The sequence below is a fragment of the Dromaius novaehollandiae genome, chromosome 1 (genome assembly GCF_036370855.1).
Source record: "Dromaius novaehollandiae isolate bDroNov1 chromosome 1, bDroNov1.hap1, whole genome shotgun sequence".
In the NCBI taxonomy this organism is placed as follows: Eukaryota; Metazoa; Chordata; class Aves; order Casuariiformes; family Dromaiidae; genus Dromaius; species Dromaius novaehollandiae.
In genome coordinates, this window is record NC_088098.1 from 77,870,591 (window position 1) to 77,889,766 (window position 19,176).

At 42.3% G+C, this 19,176-nt stretch overlaps 1 protein-coding gene across 7 annotated transcripts in view; it reads left to right on the forward strand.

The window, feature by feature from the left end:
* The first annotated feature begins 3,770 nt into the window (after positions 1-3,770).
* The window catches only part of FAR2 (fatty acyl-CoA reductase 2), a 151,041-nt gene continuing 135,635 nt past the window's right edge, over positions 3,771-19,176 (forward strand). For 2 of the 7 annotated variants that reach the window (XM_026102402.2, XM_026102407.2), the window contains exon 1: positions 3,772-3,981. The gene's annotated coding sequence lies outside the window, so the exon portion shown is untranslated. Of the gene's footprint in view, positions 3,982-4,039; positions 4,615-19,176 lie in introns of those variants that run through there. The other 5 variants (XM_064517503.1, XM_026102408.2, XM_026102403.2 and 2 more) reach the window with 5 other exon arrangements.

Consider the following 19,176-nt stretch of genomic DNA (forward strand, 5'->3'; position numbering starts at 1 on the left):
CTAACAGCATGCCCTAGAAGAGTAAAAAGTTATTTTGTTCTGGGTCTGCTACTTGGAGGGATATGTAGTAATATCCCCACCATCCTGGCTGTTAAATTTGGGTTGAAACCAGGATTTCCCCATCTACTAACTAGCAGGCAGTGAACCTCTCAGTAGGTGAGTTGCTGAACATGTAACATTTTTAAGCTGAGATCTCTTCTGGTGTGAATAGTGTGTGTTTTAGGGAGGGGATGACAGGGACCTGCGGTCACAGATGTTCTAACTAATCTTTTAAGACTGTGGAAGAGTACTAAACTGACCTCATGCTTGCAACCAGGTGTGGGCACTAGAGTTAATGTCATTGATACTTCTTGTTATTTTAACAGCAGTGAGGTTCTTTAATTCTTCATTTTTAAAAAGGCATCAGAGTACATGATGTGTTATAGAATGGCTTTTAAACTGGCCAGCTGTTGCACAATTTTTTTTTCTAGTAAGACTAAGATATCCTACAGAAATATAGCAATTAGGCCATTTACATAACTATAAATTAATGTAATCTCTTAAGAAATTGTATTCAACCCATTTTTTTGGTGCAAATGAGCAGGTCAAGCACATCACTCAGCTTCTAAAAGTTAACATTAGTCCACAAGTTAAATATGATTCCGTTGCATTTAGATAAAACTATAACACTGCTAAGATAGGATTTGCAAATGGTTTATGAATGACTTCAAATTTGTTGTTACATATTTAAGTTATTACTGCATGTTTCCTTGGTTTTGTGCTTCTAAGGCTTTGTTGACATTCTCTTGATGTTTCCAACATTTTAATGATGTTAAGCTGTGTAAGGGAAGCCTGATGAAAAAACTAGAGCAAGAGGGGGAAGGTCTTTTTAAGGAGACAGTCTATATTGTTAAACCTGCAAAAAATGCAATTTATTCCCTGTTCAGCTGAAGTGCAGTTCATTTTGAACTGATAAGCTATCATAGCATGTTATTCAAAACAAAACTTTTTGTGTCTAAATCATGCACATGAATTTAAAATGTGAAGGGAAAAAAAGCTTCACCAGGTGATGTGTGCACCATGGCATATGTTGAAATGCAACATTGGGTTAGGCTAGGTCAACAGATTACAAAAAGGCATTACTGCATATGGTACTGCAATTGTAAAAGAAAGACTACTGACCTCATAAGAATTAAGCTGCCCAACCTTCTCTGATTTCTGTGAAGCAATTAAAAAGTTCCTTAGTTCATCCTACCTCAAAGATGAAGGGCTTTATACCAAGGCTAAGGTGTCCCAAAGATATTCAGTAATGTGTTTCAGACAGTAAACTCTTTCACCTTGCTCTTCTAGCCCTAGGTAATGCACTAGACATAAAATTAGGGCACGCTGTCAAAGGAAGCGAGGGAAATGCTGTGCTGATTCTTTTTATACTAGTTCCACGGACTTTTGTAAGACATTGTGAGACAACTTTCCTTAAGCAGTTTTGCATCAAATAGTTTAAAGATAGTTTGATGTAAAATTAAACTTTCATACCTGTATTCCTTCCTTATACTACTTACGGTAGAAGTTTGGTTGTATGCCATCTTTAATAGGCTCAGTTTCAAACCTTTAGCATATGCCTAGGAGAATTTTTCATTTGAATGCAAAACTTAGCTTTTTGTGAAATGTTCATAATACTACAAAAGCCAGAGACTGCCACAACCTGGCAATTCTGGAAACTTCCCGCTCTTTTGTTCATGCCTCATCCTTGTGATACGCACTGAAAGAGCCAAGCTTGGAACAGCTTTCTCCAGCTCAGGCAGTGTAATTAATGATGGAATTAAGGTTACTCCAGAATGAACAATGAAAGCTAATTTCTCTCCCCTGTTCCTGAGGGCAGAGTACCCTGGAGAGCTTACTTTCTTTCTTTTTTTTTTTTTTTTTTAACTCCTTTTAAGGTGTTGTGATGTACTTCTTCAGCCACCCAGAAGGGTTTGGTTTTTTTTTTCCAGTTAAACCTCTAGTCTTCCCACACCCCATGACACATTTCATGGCCACAATACAACCTTCTGTTCACCAGTTCAAAGGGTAGTCTTTCAGGTTGGCACTGCTTTAATGATTTCTTTTTGTTTCTTTATCTCCTTAATCAAATCATCAACTCAACTCTTCCTTCTCATTTCTGGAAAGCTGTCACAAACTGTCTCTGACATGTTATCTGTTTAATGTCCTCATTGGCCTTTAGTCAGGAATTGCTCCTCAAGTCAGCCTGCTTTTTCCAAACTGCACAAAGGGATTTCTATATGTTTGTAGATAAATCCAAATGTACTTTTGCTCCCATGCAATGTCTCCTGATAATCATCAGTTCTTGCAAATACTCTTTGAAGTGTTCTACTCAGTTTCCATAAGATAATGCTAGCAATAGTTGTCTCCAATTCTGTGCTTACTGGAAACTCTTCTCCTGGCTATTTTTCAGTGTGCAAGACCATTCTCTTTGATCAAAGCCACCCCTGATTATCTATTCTATCAGTCCACATCTTTCTCTACTTGTTTCCCATTTTGGTGCCAAGTAGTTGCCCTCAATTGGCAGTTCCAGTATGGCTTTTTCAGTTTAGATAGAAGCCAGGCCAGCCTGTCAAAGGCAGAGGTTTATATTACAGAACATGCCTGAGATGTAAGCAGCCAAAACCCTGTTTCCTCAGAACTATCCTAGCAAACATCAGTCCCTTTCAGCAAACAGCTGGGACTTCCTTGGGTGAGAACCACTTCCTGGGGTTTGTTTCTTGCAAGTTCCTTCCTGCTACAGCTCAGATGGATGAATCCCAAACTCTTTTGCTAGGAGAGATAGGCAGTTTTTCCTTGAAGGTAAAAGATGAAAGTGGATAACACTACTTCAACTCTGTAGGTGTAGTGTGGAGAGCTGCTGACACAGACATTGTGACATGGGCAACTTGGACACTTTATGGACCAGACTGTGCAGTGAACTGGACATAGGGCCCTAGGACCAGAGTGTCACACTAGCAGTCACAGTACATGTACTTTAAGAACACTAGTCAGAATGAGGTAAGGCATGTGAAGGCATACCTGCTTTGTGGACTCCAGCTAGCCTTAGGCTTGAACTAGTAGCATCCGGGTGTGAGAATAGCCACGCTCAGTGATTTTTCATGTGGAAACAGCAGGCACCTGTAGCCTACAAGCATCACTAGGATCAGGCAGCAATGGAGCTAGGGGCCTGAGAACTCCAATTCTGGGTGTAGCACCTAATCCTTTTGTGTTTGGAGCCTTGATGACAGCTGTGATACCAATTCAGTAATCAGTGGGCAACTTACCTAACTTCTCCCTCTCCCTCTCTCTCTCCACCCCCTCCCCCAACTAATAAATTGAAGACAGTAATTAGATAAATACCACCTTGTAAAATTAATTAATGCTTGCACATACTGCAAGTGTCATACAAGACATAAAAGTGTCATTTCTTGCTGGTTCAAACACTGGGTTGAAAAAATTTTGCTGAGAGAAGCATATCTTCTGAAGTTGAAGGGAGAAAATTAATACTTGTGGCAAAGGCTGAGTAGGTATGTTGTATGTCTGTACACTTCTTAATGCCTGTAACACAAATTCTGTAGCTAATAATATACTGATTTTTTTAACTGTATTTCTGTATAACGTTCTTCCTGCTGATCATTTTTTCTAAGCACAAAGAGAAATTCGGCTTTAAGGTGAAGAGGGAAAGGGTTTTGAGATGCAAAAATCATCTTTGGGGGGCGGGGGACACCACTTTCCCTACCCATTCAGCGTGGGTTTAGAAAGCATCCCGCTTCCCCTATCTCCGCCCGGAGGCGCGCAGAGGCTGCGGCACGGCGCTGCTCTCGGCCAACTCCTCAGAGGCAGCGGCAGTCGGAGCTGGGGGGAGGCGCTGCGAAGCCGCGGGGACGAGGCGGGCGCAGCCGCTGCCGCCGCTCGCCCCCTGCGTGCCGGCCCCGCGGAGCACGGAGGCGGCCGCGCCGGCGGAGCAGCCCCGGTGGCCCGGTAAGGAGCGGCGCGGGGAGAGGCCCGGTGGTGGGGGGGAGAGGGAGGGATCCTTTTCTTGCCTGTTCTTCTGATTTCCTCTAAGGGCTGCTGCTGCCGCATATGTGGGTCCCCTGCGGCAGGGCTGGCGGGGGAGGCAGGGTCTGCGGCCGGAGGAGGATGGACAAACATCGCTTTGCGTTGGTGCCGCTGGGCGATGGCGGGAGCTGCGGGCTGCAGGCGCGGGGCTGAGCGGTGCTGAGGAGGGTGCCTCTGCCCCGGCCCCGCTTCCCTTTCCCTGCCCCTCGGCTCCCGCTGCACAGCGCCGCGCTTACAATTTAGCCTGGTGGTGTGAAAACAGGGTCGGGCAAGGCGAGACCCTGAAGAAAAGGAGCGCGGGCGGCCTGAGCCGGCGGGCAACCCCCGCGGGCAGCAGCCGCGCGGTGCGAGAAGCAGCAGAGGGGAAGGCAGAGCGAAGGCACTGCTCCTCCCTCCCCCGGCCGGATATATAGTATAAAACCCAGAAGAGGAGGAGAGGTTTGTATTTTTTTTCTTTCCTTTCCTCCCTTTCTTTGCTGGTAGTTGCTTGTGTATTAGGGGAGGTGGAGGAAGCGGTCTGGAGACAGGAACTGGTCGGAAAAGCGGTAATTAAAGGTAACAGCCTGCTGGAAGGAGAAACAAAAAAAGGGGGGGGGGAAGGAGGGAGAGCAGGGGACGCTTCGGAGGGATAATGATGTTGCCCAGAGAAGCGAGGAAAGCGGCAGGGGGAGCCGGGGGCGGCCGGGACGGAGGGGCTGGACACGCCCTGTGGGAACCGGGGCCGGGCCGGTACCGCTGTCCTGGCAGCAGAACCCGACCAGCGCGCCAGGGCGGCGGCGCGTCAGGCGGGCAGCGAGATGCGGCGGTACCTGGATGCGTCGGTGCTCTGCGCCAAGCGGGCGCTGTGGGGCCGGACTGCCCCCTTCCTCCCGGAGCCCCCCCGAGTCCCCTGGGCCGGACCCCGCTTCCCCCGGGCTGCGCAGATCCGGACCCCCAGGGGCTGGACCCACCCCGAGCGCCCGAGCCGCCGGCACAGGGCGGTGGCCCGGGCGTTGCCGGGGCGGGGGGGGGGGGGGGGGGGGGAGCGGTGGCTTCAGCCCAGCTCCGCTCTTCGCCTCTTCCTTGAGAAAGTTCAAGTTGAAGTGCAAACCTATGAATGAAGAGAGGAGTGTTATGAGCTCTCATTCACACCAAGGAGGTTTGCTCTGTCTAGGGGTAATTCGAGTGTGATGTTATTTGAACATGGGGAGAGCCGAGACCCTTCTAGGGGAAGTTTGCCCTTTTGATTTTCCCTATTATTAGGCCCATACATAAAAATAGGTGTAGTATATGGGATAGCAGTGGTTTTAATCACGTGAGAAGAGCTTGTATTCTGAGACTTGCTGCTGTTTCTTACATCTCATTATGAGTAGGAAATTACTAGATACCTCTGCTGCCCACTCACATGGCACCACAAAGATTTATCCCCCCCCCTTTTTTTTTTTACCAGATCCTATGAGACTATCCTCAGTCTTTTAGAAATTAGAGGCATCTGACCTCATCACGTCTTGTGCAGTCCTTTACAGTAATGTCATTACACAGAATAATTTGCTTTTACGTGTTTGCCTCAAAGCTTTTTAAGGGCATAGCTAGAGAAGAGAGACAAATAACTAATGACGGACCATTATCTTGCAGTAGGAAGCAATGAAACTAATTGGGAGATGCTTCACCCAGAAATACTGCACCATAAATTCAATCGAAAGATTAGTTTCACATTTTCTTTTAGACTGCAATTTTGATTTCTGTGACGGTAATTATTTGGCTAGAAAAATGTCCCCCCAAATCCATATCTGCTCTGACCCTGTTTCACTTAAATGTGTACTGAAATAAGAGTAAAATTGAAATGTCAGGTGGTTCCAAAGATGTGATAAAACACCTGGCCCTTCAAAAGCTTTTAATCCTAAAGCCACAGGTTTTGGCTCATTGCTTTAGAGCTCAATTTTCTGCATGCGTTGGTGTCCTGGGAACCTTTGTCTCCACTTGATAAGAAGTTGATTGCAGTTCAGAGATGTGCTACTAGAGTTTTTCATTTGCATCTACCATACGAAAGCATCATTGTTTCCTGCTTACCTGTAGTATGCTGAAACAGTGTTCTTGAATAGGAAAATGTAAGTTTTGTTCATGACTGTATAATATACCCAATCTTCTCTTGAAAGTAACTACATAGTTTAAAAAACATACCGATGTTTGTTTTAGAGGAGTTGTAAAATCCCCCTGTATTATAATTCAGTATTTTAATGTCCAGAACTAGTGCAGTCTCTGCCTCATATAAGCATGTTGTCAAACTTACTACAATTTTTGTAGAAGTAACACTTTAAAGCTTTTCCTTTGTGGGTTTTTGGGGGTGTGGGTGAGGTCTGCCTGGACTAAAAATCACAGCAAACTTCAATACACAGGTGATCAGGATGGAGGATTTTTGAGAGGGGAAGATCCACTCACTCAAAGGGATCTGAATTAAACATGAAGCAATAGCAGAATAAGGTTAACCTTTTACTATATTTAGAGGATGTTCAAGGATGCATCTGATACTCTAATGAAGGTGCAAATTCCTGATTTCTACAACTTTGAGTTTCAACTCTCTCTAATCCCTATTAAGGCTAGTTTAGGTTAGCGGTGGGGAAATGCAGTTTTAAAACAGTGGTTAACAATCTTGAAGAGCATGTAATAAAAACCTGAGTAAATGAAAAACCTTAGCATGTCAGATGGATGAAAAAAGAAGAGTTGAGGGATGGACTGCCAGAAAAGTAGTAGTAGTAGCCTCTGTTGACAGAGGTAGAGTTTGCGGCTCTGTTATAGAGGCAGCTTTGACTGAAAAACTTCCCATGCTTTCCCCCAAGTCAGTCTGGATCTATGATGTGGCTCACCACGCAGGTGGGGGGTGGTGGTGGTGCTGGTATAGAAAACATGCTTAATGACAGGGCAGAATATATGCAGCATGGAATAGGGAATGTGGATATTATGAAGGCACAGAGATTGATATTTGGTTGGCATGGTGCAGTAGAGGAGCACAAATGAGTGGCCAATACCTTCAGCAACATCTCTGCTGGTGCTGATTTCCAGTCCTGTGGCAGAGCATAGATTCTTGCTTCAAGTGGGCAGCCTGCAACCTTGGAATGTCACTGTAACAAACTTTTCTTTTTTTCCCTTATATCCCACATAGGAAGTTGCTAATTCTGATTAATTTGCATTTTCTGTTCTCCAATGGCAGTTAATTTTGATCTATACAAGAGACATGATATAAATGAGGGCATGGGGAAGGAGAAAAAAGTATGTCTTGAAATATGAAAGAGAAGAAGGACCCATTTTGCTTGGTGATACCACAGATCTGAGTAGTTCATAGAAGCTGAAGGGCAGTGGTGGGTGAGACAGTGGAGTTGGAAATACTCTACCATCTAATGCTCGACTGATCTGAGTATTATTCATTGTCATGGTATGTTTGTTGTGTAGGGAAACGTTGGGGATAATGGCTACAGGGGTTAATGTTAGCTCTACTCTGTATCTGCATTATTATCCCATTACTACTGTTTAACATTATAGCATTCTTGTTCCCTGGTTCTTCTAGGCAGAATGTTATTAACTAAGTCTGATGCACTTCTGAGAAGGTTCTCAAGGTTGAACTGACTCTCAGGAATGTCAGATCCAAAAAAGGCCCTGGATCCACAAAGGAGGCTTAAAAAATGAAAGCTTGAATGTTGCTGTGCTGTTCAATGGAATTGACATTATCTTAAGTTATGTGCAGTAGATCATGGGAAGAGTTAAGCATCTGCAGACATGCCTAGAAATGAGTGTTAACTGAGGTGTGTTCACTTTCCTGACACAACAAGCTGTCGCACAGTGGCAGTTCTTGTCTGGGAGCTGTTCATCTGTATAAATATGATGCTGTGCTTTAGCTACCAAAACTTGCCTCTCAGCAAGGCAAAGGGTGTGATTCTGTGGTCGTTCTAATTTGACGTAAATGCGGGCTACTGCCAAAGGGTCAGCATGTCGTCTTCACTCCTGGCTACACATTTCTGATCTCTCAGTTGTGCTGGTACTGTCATTTGTGGCCAGATGCAAATCCACTCTTGTTGTTGTTGGCTTGGTTTTCAGTTGGATGAGTTCCTGGGTCTGACTCAATGCATGACTAAAATGCACTAAGTAGTCAGCAGAGACTTGCAGTTGGAGGAAGAGTAGGCCAATCCTCATCGCTCTCAGTAGGAGTCCCATTTGTGCCAGATTAAAAAGATCATGGAACTGCAGTATAACAAGCTCTGGCTCAAAGCTATGTTAACACCTTTGCATGATTTCCAGATTGAATTTGGCACATATTTGGCCAATTTGGAGCATGAGGAGAGGTACCTGTCTATCTTCATTTATCTGTGAAGACATAACCTGACAATGCAATGTGCCAAGCCGGTGCAAAGCTAGCCATATTGTGAAGCTAGTGACAGAGGAAACTTGAAGGACCAAAGGTTATTTTAAATATCTGCATTCTTGAAGGAGGTGAGCCCTCATTCTGGTGTGCTAAAAAGCATCTCCCTCTGCTCAGGATGTGGAGTTCTGAATTCAGCTTTTGGGTCATTTCTGCCACTGACCCAATTTCCACCCTCACCACCACTCCTGTTGCCTCCAGATCTGCCTGTCCTCTGTATAAACTGCAAATTATTTAAGCTCCAGTCCATCTTTTGTTCTGTGTTTACAGATGGCCTGTGCTGATAAGGCCCCAATTCATGGCATTGATTCTTTGGTGCTATGATGATATCAACAACAATAATTTCTCAGCATGGAATGATCAGAGCCATAGGAAATAGCCATGGAGAAGTTTTTTCCTATTCTGATCTTCCTTGTGAAATCTCCTGGACTTCAGTGAATCAGTCCCTGTGGACTCATGCACAATGCCAACATGGGTTGCCATGCACTGTAGCATCTCAACCCTCCTTAGTATGCAGCCACATCTGGCAAAAGTTTGTTTTCATTTGCTGTCACTATGGAGTTTATATTAAAACAGAATTCTATATAAATATATCTATATATATTTATATATTGAATTATATTATCAGAGTTGTCTTTTATTGTATTTTCTTCTTCTCATTTTAATTTTGAATAAGCCCATAACTCTTATTTTTAACACCATCTGAGGCAGAAATTTGGGGGGTTGTTTTTAATTCCTCTTTAAATAGTGTTTTAAAGATTCCTTTAGAAAATGTAGTTGGCTTGAGTGATGTACTGATCACAGTGTCAAAATTATGGCTTATTAGGTCTTTACACACTAAAATAGTCAATAGTAGGCTGTTATGTGTAGGCATATAATTAATATCCTATTGGTAATTACTGGAAACTGGAAATCTCCTCTCCTACAAATCTTTGGCTGCATTTGTTTTCGTTAAAGCATGAGGCAGTATTGAAGGTTTTGCAAAAAACCCCTGCAATTTGACTATAATTGTATTCAGTTCTAAGCTTATATTTAGCTCCTTTTGTAAGAGTTGACTGTACATGTGTTTCTCTTTCTACCTATGCTTAGGCAGTTGCCAGCTATTACAAACTGCATGGAGCTTAGCTCTTCCACCCATGCTCCCAGAAGAAACTACACTGTGCCAGAAAAATACCCTATTGTGTTTAACTCTATTTTCTGCTTGCTGAGAGTAACTTTTGAGCAGCTATGCAGGAGAGGTGCGTATTATAGGTTTTCCTCATACTGAATTTCATTTTTAATCAATTATGCCTGTATCTGCCATCTACACATGCTCTGAGAAGCAGCAAGTTGTCCTATAGAAGTTAATAAAACAAATATAAGAATTAATGACTGGTTAACACATGTAAGAATGGCAGGACTGGTCACAGACCTGGATGCTTAAAATTTACTTTCTAAAGCTGTGGTTCAGCTTTGCCTTATCCAAGCCCAGATCCACAGTGCCAGCATGTGATACTAGGTTACATCTTATTTCATGTGTGTTCCTCCCAGTTCCAGTATTACTCTCTTGATTTTTGGAATTTGGCCAATAATCAAGTATTGAATAAGAGGGGCTTATTCGTTTTATTGTGTTTCAAGGTGAATGGCGATTTTACTGTGGTGTGCTCTGCAGACTACAAACATGTCTGTGTTTTCAACTTCGAATGGCTTGTGCCTACCTTTACCAGAAACTCAGTTTTCACAACTGTATCTGTTATGATAAAATTGCGACCAGCTGGACAGACAACTCCCTTTTTTTGTTTGACCTCCCTGAAAGCAACTATAGAAACTGTTCACTGAAGGAAAGAGACTCCCTGATTTCACTGCTGGTCCTGTGAAGAAGGTGAATTTATTTTGCAGCCAGTGGTTCAGGAGAGCCTTTTCTTAAAGGCAAGAATGGGCAATTATGGCAGAGCTGTAGAGTCTCATTCATGGGATACTGAATATAAATATACCATGGCGAATCCTACTGTCACTGGAATATTCCTTCGGAAACTTCCTTGATACTGTGAGTGAAATTGTAAAGTGACTGTAGTTTTCTAAACAATGCTATGGATGGCCCATAAGGGAAGGATATACAAAGGTGTACAATTATTTATTGACATTAAATCAAACAGATTTGGCTTTGAAAATATCCAAAGAGCAGAGATGGTATGTAGAAAAGGTGCCAGCCCCTTTTCAGGAGCTTAATTCCTACAATACACCTTAGTAAGTCCTATAAGAGAGATTCTTATATTATTCAGAAAATAGTGGGTATTAGCACAAGAGGAAAGCACAGTGGTCTTCTAAAATGTTCTTTGAGCTGAGTGTACCACAGAGTTAACAACAGAGTATATGGATTGGTTTGGTAGTAGTCCAAGGTGGTACCATTTAATAATTCATTGGTGGTATATTATTTTGTCTGAGTCGTCTTCAGAGATAACTATGGTATCTCAAATGAGAGTTACAAGTGACCCTTAACTAGTGGTGTGCTACAGCTGATGCAGTGTGGCAACAAATGACAGCCTCTGAATGCTTTTGTATCCTCTTGCAGTTGTTGCTGGTGTGCAAGCTAGCACGGTTTTAAAATCAGTAGTGAGGCTTTGCCCATTAAGGATGAGTAATGATAGCATTGAGAAGATAGCAGCTGCAGCAGTCGGCAGTTCCGTTCAGTGAGCTGGGGTTCGGCTAATGTTTATTATGTAAAATAGAAGAGGGGTCTGAAATCAGGGATATGGGGGCAGTAAAACTATCCAGACAGAATAGCTTGGTTTTTTGTGGGGCGGGGGTGTGTGTGTGGGTGGGTGCTTTGTGTGGTGTGGTGGTTTTTTGTTTTTTTTTGTTGTTTTTTTTTTTTTGTGAACACCCTATTTTGGTGAAGCATGCTGTCCTACAGAATTTTGGGAGCATGCTGTCCTACAGAGATGTTATGTTATCGCTTTGCCATTGTTGGTTCCAATTGTATGTTGTCTGCATGTGTAGACTTAGTATTGTCGATCATATAGCAATCATTTGGAAAATTACTTTTCTGTTACTGCTCACATTTCGAATACTGGCCTGTGAAAGAAAAGGCTTTGCCTGCTCTTTCTGTTTTGAGATTTGCTGTAAATAATTGTGGACCTCTGAGCTTTGCTCCCCACTGCAATATCACTCTATGACTAATGACACAAGGTTATTCACTGCTTGTGAAAGTTTGCTCAATTGTGGAGGACTGTGTTGTCTTTCAGTTTGCAGAAGCATCTGAGATGAAACATTTCCTCATTTATCACCAAGGACTTGAGAAACAAGAGTTTCTTGTTTCCAGTACGGCTGTAAGGGAATGCAGCTGTTTGGGTCTAGGTTTGGTGTTGGAGCACTCAGTGATGCTCCTTCTTAGATAGCCTCCCTAAGTGTGATCATAAGTGATGTGTTCAGAAATGCTTCCCAGAAGCAAAATGGTCCTGATAGGTGGTGAATGTCCCCAGTTCTAGACTGCCAAACCCAGGAATTCTGTCCACTCCATTTCAACAGGGACCAGCGAACAGACTGGTGGCGTGACTTCTGCCAGATCATCACCTAGCTAGCTAGTCTGTATCAATGGCTTGGGCTTGAGCAGTGAGGCAGAAGCAGTTTGGAGGTGTGCTGAAGAACACAAGGGAATCAGCTTCACTGAACCTGTCCTGCCTCTGGGAAGCCAGTGAGATCAGCTGCTGCTGGTTTTCTCTAACGAGATGAGGAAGGAGAGGTTGGTAATGACTTTCTGTGCCAGTATCATGCTGAGCCAGTAGAATGGTGAAGCCAGAGAGACTGTTGCAAATCTTTTCAAAACCATCTGTTTTTACCACCTGTCATTGCCTATTCACAAACACACAGTCTCATTTGACATTAGTATTAAAAATCTTTCTCTTTAAGTACAGAACTAACATAGTTCTGAAATTCCTGCATGATATGTTCATAGCTCAGTCAGGGGGCTATAGTAGTGCTCTGTCTTGAGAGAAGGAGGCGGACAGACATGCCTGCCTAACATAAAACACTTTCTGATAGCTTCACGCTCACAGTACTGTCAGTGGGACTTACTTTTATTATCAGCTGATCTGAAATGGATTGCATGATTCTGTTTAAAACTAATTTTAAGGACAATTTTGAGAATTAAATTTTGTTACAGAAGCAGTCCTTGGCAAAACTTTCATTGAATGCACTGACATCAGCTTATTTGTTTCTAGTTGTAAGTCAAGGGGAACGTCACAGTTCAGGCCTGCCTGCTGAATTTCCTTTGGCTATTGAGCACACAACTCCTTTGTTGGCCAAAAAATTCCAGAAAACACTGAGACTCTGTTGATCCCTAGGTGATTAATAAGACAGGCTAGTTAAGTGCAGTAGGAACTCAAATTCCCAAGTATTCATGTTTCTAAATTGAATGTGACAGAATTATATCCTTAGACATCCCTGGCTTAATGTAACTGCAGCCTGACTGCTTCACTGCAGTCCTGCAGACAGCAAAGAAACAATTTGCTTTCATTCTGACAGATACCTGTTTATACAAACTCAGAGCTTTGATAGCCATATAGTCTAACATCATATGCTCTAAATTCTACTTCACTACTGTGACTACAGCTGGGTTATCTTAGAGTCTCGCTCTTTACATGCCCTATGATCCTTTCTCCGATAACATACATTATTGCTTTGATGTGGTTCTGCTTCCCTATGGAGTCCTTCAGTTTGCCATCTGCAGGAAGAAATGAAATCCTCAAGACATTACAGCACTGGATGACACTGTCTTCTACCAGTGACCTCTGTTAAGCTCCCATTGCTCCTGTCTTTATTAGATATTCAACAGCAAACTGACTAAGCTAATACACTCCTACTATGAAACTAAATGTCAGTGATCCTCACTACTTTTTGCTTTCTTCTGAAATAGAATTGGGTGGCACCATTGCAGAGAAGAGAGGGCATGGGACACAGATACCAGGGCGTTCATGTCGTATTAAGTCTTGCACATGGACAGAGATCAAACCTATCAACTCAGTAGAAAAGGCTTGGGGTTCTGCATATAGCCAGTGACTTTTACCTTAGCACTCTGTCTATCTAGCTACAGTTTTAATTTTTCTTCATTCTCATGCTTCTGTTCAGTGACTGCTGCCTTGTTCCACACATCCCCAAAACAGCCTGTCGGTTGCTACATATACTTGAATTCCAGGTTTCAGGGCACACTGAAGCTGTTCAAAAATGTATTGGTTTGATGGGAAACATAGGATCTTGATGTATTCCCAGTTTATATATATATTTTTCAGCTCCCGTATTTCCCAGGCATTTTGTTTTGTTCCCTTCACCTCGTTCTGCTGACATCAAACTGGCAGAGGAAATAAGAAGACCAACTGTGTCCTTAAAGACTGATTTCTTGTCTAAGATGTATGGCTTATTTCTTGTCTAAGATGTATGGCTTCACTTTCATTTTGGCATATCACTGACACTTCATTGCTATATAACACTGGGAAAACTGCTACCTCTGTATTATTCTCTCTGGCTCAAAAAAGAGTTTAACTCACCTCCACCATGTTCTGAATCCGTCCTATATTTATGCTAAAATAAGCACTTTTATAGGTATCTGGCTCAAATTCTGTGCATCGCTCTTTGCTCCAGGGTCCAAGTCAGCAGGTATGCGGAAAGGAGATGTTCCTGGTGCTGGAGTGCCCCATATGTGGGACATTAAGTGTTTCAGTGCAGCAGGTTTTCATCTGAATATTTGTTTTGGGTAGTATACTACTGAGATACCAGCAATTCCATATCTGTTTAGGATAACATCAAATTATCTGCCAGGGGAAATCCTAATGCTTTGGCTAGTTCAAGGGTTTTTTTTTCCAAGAACTGATTAGGCATTGCTTACTGCTGAGGAATTTCCAGCAAGCAAGTCAGGGATTGGATGAAACTGTATGCTTCCAAGACGATGAGATAACACCCCATATTCAAAGATGAGGCATCCAGACTCTGCCAACAGAACAATACTGTTAAGTCAATCACATATGCAGAACAAAACCCCTATCTGACAGCAAGGCAATAACAGCATAAAGCTGTATTAGCAGTTCATACTACATATCTTTGGAGGGTCTTATTTCTTGGGTTCCCCTCAGAAAACATATGCCTGTTAATGTTACACTTACTGTAGCTTTGGTTTTGAAGTAGTAAAGGGATGTATAAGGAGAAAACGTATACTTCAGTAGCCACTGTTCTTCTGGTGAATGGTGAATGAGCTGAAGTTGCATTAAATCTGAGCACATTTTTGCAGTCTTTTTTGCAGTGCTAGATTTCCCCCAGGCCAGGACTGTGACGTATGTGGGAGGACAGATTGCTTTGTGACTGCAAAGTTAAATATGATATTAAAATTTCAGTCTTTAAAGGTTAAAGGCTGGCACATCTAACTCCTCAAATTCACTTAAAAAAATGGATAATTGTGTTGAAAAATGGAGAAAAAAATATTAGGAAATGCTAGAGTTCCCACTGCTGACTGTAGACTGAATCCTTGAAGATGGGGAAATTTCTGCCTTCCAGAGCAACGGACTCTTCAATTATCAAAAAACCAAATACTCTACTGCTCACTAACATTTAATTTCCATGGCAACCAATGCAACTCGGTTGCCCTGGGAGATGAAGTGAGGTGATCTGGGGCCCTTCATAGGAACTCATCTCTCATCTAAGGTTCAGGTGTTCAAAATGTTAAAGCAGTCACAATACTGTAATAGTAAAGCTATCTTTCATTAGATGACAGTGTGGCCTGGAAAAGTTAAGTTGCCAAGAAAAAAAAATGACTGGTACTATTTTGTGGACAATTTTTGATCCTTAAATTTGTACTGCATGTAAAACATCCATGGCCGTATGTGGTGCACTTGAGATGCATTGAAGATCTCCCTTACTGAGGTTGTTTAATAGGTCTAGTTGCAGGATGCTCACCAGCATGGATTATGTCTTTGCTCTGCGTCTCGTCTTTGATAAAGCAGCTGTGAGCACATTTAGGGCTGGGTCTAAGCACTAACAGTTCAGGAGTATTAGATCAGTGATAAAGTTCAATTTATGACTATGGTCATTTCTCCTTTTGTTTCCTACAGTGACACAGATAGTATTGAATTTGTTGAAAGGGGAACATTTTATCACTTCCCATGTCTGACCATGAAGTGTTTTACATGGCAGAACCACTGCTTAATAGGATTTAGAAGATGGCAAAGAGCATTAAACTGAAAGGATGGAAGCAACCCTAATTTGGGACGACTAGCTCTGTAGGAGATAAAAGTGAATACTGGTCTTTCTGCATCCCATCCACTTTGAAAGCCTGCAAACAGCCATTAGACCCCACCCTCCCAAGGGCTTAAAATCTGTTTTCTGTGTAGGTAGGCCAGGAGGGGTTTTCTTAAAAGCAGATGAGTAGAGATGGCTAAGCATGATGAAAGATAAGATTTTAGAAAATAGCAGCCTGGCAGGCTGATTATCGTCTTCTGGTTTTTGTTGCCATTTATGAGGTAATGGAAGCAGGAGAAAAACATTTTTCACCTCCAGTAGTGAAGTTGTATGTGTTTATGGCTCTTCTCTTTCTTTCCCCAAAACCCATTCATGGGCTACTCACTTCTGTTTTCATCAAGTTCGTCTCGTGTAGCACTTCTAGATATGTAACAACAAATTTGTAGTTTGTCTTGTGGGTAACAACAATAAGCTAAATGTACTATGTCTAATAATTGGAAGTGATCAAGACCATAGGATTCTTCACACAATGCATGCAATCCAAAGTCCTTATATGTATTTTTACTCTAAATTGTTTTTTCATTGCTGCTTCTGTATTTTCACTAAAGCGTTGCATCAGCAGGGTTTGGTGCTTTGCTCTAAGTAGCTTTGTATAAATGTCACCTCCTGCCGATGACTCATTCATAAAATAAAATGCGTTTCCATATATTCCTTTTTTTCCCTTTCTTTTTTGCTTGAATTTCTTGAAATTCTTAAAATTCTCCTGTGCATGCAAAATAGAGTGCCCCAAATACTGTCTTAGCTAATTTCAGTCTAAAGTGCTCAGAGTTGCCTGCAGCAGCTACCTTGAAATTCAGTATGCAAAAGGCCTGAATTTTCATAGCAGTGTCACTGAGGTAGTTGTTTTGTGCACTGTACAGACTGGTGCAAAAATGCTACCCAATCAGAATCCCTCCCCAGGCCCCGGCCCCCCGGCCCCCCCAAAAAAAGGGAAGGGGGAAAAAAAAAAAGAAAGAATCTGACTGAAAAATAAAACATATCAGCCTTACGTTTTCCTTTGCCCTCCTATTCATAAGTTCTAAACTGACAACTGTAGAAGACACTATTTTTTTGTGTGTCAAGTCTTTCTTCATTGTTCAAATCAGCCTTTTAATGCATCGCAAATAAATATCTGGTGTAGTGTTAGCAAAGGAACATACATTCTGATGTCTTAGGTTAAACATAAAAACTATACTAATATTCATCAACCAGAACTGCATCATGTAAGAGCAAAACATGAGTGTTTAATTGTGCCTGCTGGGCCATGGGTGAAGTGTTCTGTATCATCCTGAGGATGTTTTCTGCTAGAACACGTTGATTTTACTGGTGTAGTAAGTCACTTGAATTTCTGTTTATTTACATATATGCTTTTGGAGAAGTGCTTTTTCCATCTAACATTGTGTTTTCCACTTCATATTTGTGAACAACAAATATGAGCCTTAACACAGCACAAATGCACTTTATTAAAGCATACAGTAGGGAGTAGTGTTTAAAAACATATTATGGTGGATATGGCTTGTCTTCACTTGTTCTAACTTAACACTTAGAGTTGGCAAGAGTATGGTCAGTATTTATTTGAAAACATCAGGAGGCAGTGCCATAGCAAATATTTGGGCCCTTTAGGCTCTGGACTCAGAAGCAAGTAGTGATCAGTCTGCAGCAGATCATAGATCCTTGGTTACATTCTAGCAGAATTCAAGTGAAATCTACTGATTTTAGTCTTGTTTAAGCAAGTGTGAGCTAATGTTTCAGAATGGTGAGCTGTTTTTTTTTCTTCATTCCTTTCAGTTATTTTGGAGACACTGTTAAGGGTCTTTCAGCTGGAGGAGGTTTCTCTGTGTTATGTGTATTTCTCAGTTTTCTGTTCTTTCTTAATCAGTAGTTAGAGCTATAGTGCTCTGAAAATTTGGGTTCTCTTCTTTCCTTTATCACTGGCTACCAGTGAGAAGGTACTTCTGTGAGATGACTCCTCATTAAGATTGAGGGCTAGAGCACTTTCCTATTTTACAGCAGTGAGATGAGGATGAACACTGTGTTCTCATGGATGAAGTAGTATGATCATGAGTGTATGGGCGAGACATGCCCTTTCTTGCAAAGTGGTCCACTGAGCAAGAGGCATGATAAACTCTTAATCCGAATATGATTTTGTACAAAACAAAGGTTGTCTAGAAGAACATAATTTAGCAGTACTGCACAGGAAACAAGGAATACCTTACTCTTCAAATCTTAGAAAAGCTGGCTGTATTCAAATCCATCCATCATGTTGGATGGGATTCACGCTTGGATACTGAAAGACATGGGTGATATATTTGCAAGGCTGTCATCTATGAAAAGCGATGATAATCAGAGAGGTTCCTGATGGCTAGAAAAAGGCTAACATTACACACTTATCTCTAAGAATAAGAAGGAGAATCCAAGAAACTATAGGCCTTACCTCAACCAGTCTTATCTCAAATAAGTCAGCCTCACCTCAATCCCTATGAAAAACTATGAATCACATCTGCATGAAATCCACTTCCCAACACAAGGCAGATGAGAAGGTAATCAAGAATGGTTGACCCAGATGTACGAAGGACAAGTCACACTTACCAACCTGAGTGCCTTCTATGATAAAATGACTGACTATGTAGATGAGGGGACAGCAGTGGATGCGGTGTATCTTGACTTTGACTTCAGTGAGGCATTTGTTACCATCTCTCACTGAGGAAGCTGTGGAAGTATGGGCTGGTGGTATGGACTGAAAATTGCCTGGACATCTTGGTTTGAAGGGTAGTCATCAACAGCTCTGTGTCTAGTTAGTGACAACTAACAAGTGAACTGTGCAGGCATTAGGCCAATATTGCTACATCTCTGTCAATTACCTAGACGGTGAGACAGGGTCCACCCTCAGAAAATTTGTAGACCACATTAAATTGGCAGAGGAGAGAGTTTAATACACCAAATGGTAGATAGTCAGTTCAGATGAACCTAGAGAAACCTGGGCTTTGAGCCAACAGAAACCTTTTGAAGTTCAGCAAGCATAAATGAAACACAGGAAGTTCCATCTGAATCTAAGAAAAACCTTTTTTACTGTGAGGGTGACTGCGCACTGGAACAGTTTGCCCAGAGCTGTTGTGGATTCTCTGTCCTTGGAGATATTCAAAAGCCATCTGGACACAGTCCTGGGTAACATGCTCTGGGTGACCCTGTTTGAGCAGGGCGGGGTGGACTAGATGATTTCCAAAGGTCCCTGTCCAACGTCAACCATTCTGTGATTCTGTGAAATGTGACACACACTGCCTGTGCAGAATAACCCTATGAAGCAGTGCAGGCTGGGAACCAACTGGCAGAAAAGCAATGGGGTTTACAGTGGGGGACAAGCTGAAAATGACCCAGTGATGCACTTTCATTGCAAATAACGCAAGCAGCGTAGCGGTCTACAGTAGGAAAAGTATGGCCAGCAGATCGAGGGAATTATTATCCTCTTCTCAGCACTGCTGAGGCTG